This window comes from Cariama cristata, unplaced genomic scaffold (genome assembly GCF_000690535.1).
Source record: "Cariama cristata isolate BGI_N322 unplaced genomic scaffold, ASM69053v1 scaffold5710, whole genome shotgun sequence".
Lineage (NCBI taxonomy): Eukaryota > Metazoa > Chordata > Aves > Cariamiformes > Cariamidae > Cariama > Cariama cristata.
In genome coordinates this window covers 6,440-6,759 of record NW_009592829.1, presented here as the reverse complement: position 1 = coordinate 6,759, position 320 = coordinate 6,440, and the positions used below count along the sequence as shown (strand labels likewise).

The window sequence follows — 320 nt, the reverse complement described above, 5'->3', positions numbered from 1 at the left end:
AGGTACCAGCCGAAGAGATGACACCTAAGCAAGACAGCCTACGGAGAGCCACGGATGCCAACAAAAAGGTAATTAACCCCAAACCTGTGACTCAAACTGCCGGTGAACTGCGTGGGCTTCTGGATGATGGGTTTGATCGAAAACCAGCCAACTTTAAAAGGCTTTGGACCGAGCTCTGTGAGCTCGGAGACTGTCAACGCAAAGGTTAACTACTGCATGCAAATCAAATATGTAAATGTAACATTCAAAGTGTGATCACATATATCAGACAGAATTATGGCTCCCTGAATCCCATAACAGACCCCTTCCCTACATGTTTT

General features: G+C 45.6%; 1 protein-coding gene across 1 annotated transcript in view; it reads right to left on the bottom strand.

Annotated features, from left to right (window-relative positions):
• Window positions 1-320, bottom strand: part of LOC104158905 (thrombospondin type-1 domain-containing protein 7B-like) — a gene marked incomplete at its 5' end in the record, with an annotated part of 9,997 nt that overhangs the window by 5,025 nt on the left and 4,652 nt on the right. The window lies entirely within an intron of this gene.